General features: G+C 39.6%; 1 protein-coding gene across 1 annotated transcript in view; it reads left to right on the forward strand.

Moving 5' to 3' along the window:
* Positions 1–493, forward strand: part of LOC108802112 (transmembrane protein 182-like) — an 8335-nt gene that overhangs the window by 6690 nt on the left and 1152 nt on the right. The gene's annotated exons all lie outside the window — the stretch shown is intronic.

A 493-nucleotide genomic window follows, 5' to 3' on the forward strand; every position in this document is an offset into this window, starting at 1 on the left:
ACAACTATATTACTCCCTGTGTTACTCCAATAATGCTCCCTGTATGACTCCCTGTATGACTCCAATATTACTCCCTGTATGACTCCAATATTACTCCCTGTATGACTCCCTGTATGACTCCAATATTACTCCATGTATGACTCCCTGTATGACTCCCTGTATGACTTCAATATGACTCCCTGTATGACTCCAATATGACTCCCTGTATGACTCCAATATTACTCCCTGTATGACTCCCTGTATGACTCCAATATTACTCCATGTATGACTCCAATATTACTCCAATATGACTCCCTATATGACTCCAATATTACTCCTTGTATGAATCCAATATTACTCCTTGTATGACTCCAATATTACTCCATGTATGACTCCAATATTACTCCAATATGACTCCCTGTATGACTCCAATATTACTCCCTGTATGACTCCAATATTACTCCCAATATTACTCCATGTATGACTCCCTGTATGACTCCCTGTATCCCCTCTA

The sequence above is a fragment of the Nanorana parkeri genome, unplaced genomic scaffold, assembly GCF_000935625.1.
Source record: "Nanorana parkeri isolate BGI_ZX_2015 unplaced genomic scaffold, ASM93562v1 scaffold2665, whole genome shotgun sequence".
NCBI lineage: Eukaryota > Metazoa > Chordata > Amphibia > Anura > Dicroglossidae > Nanorana > Nanorana parkeri.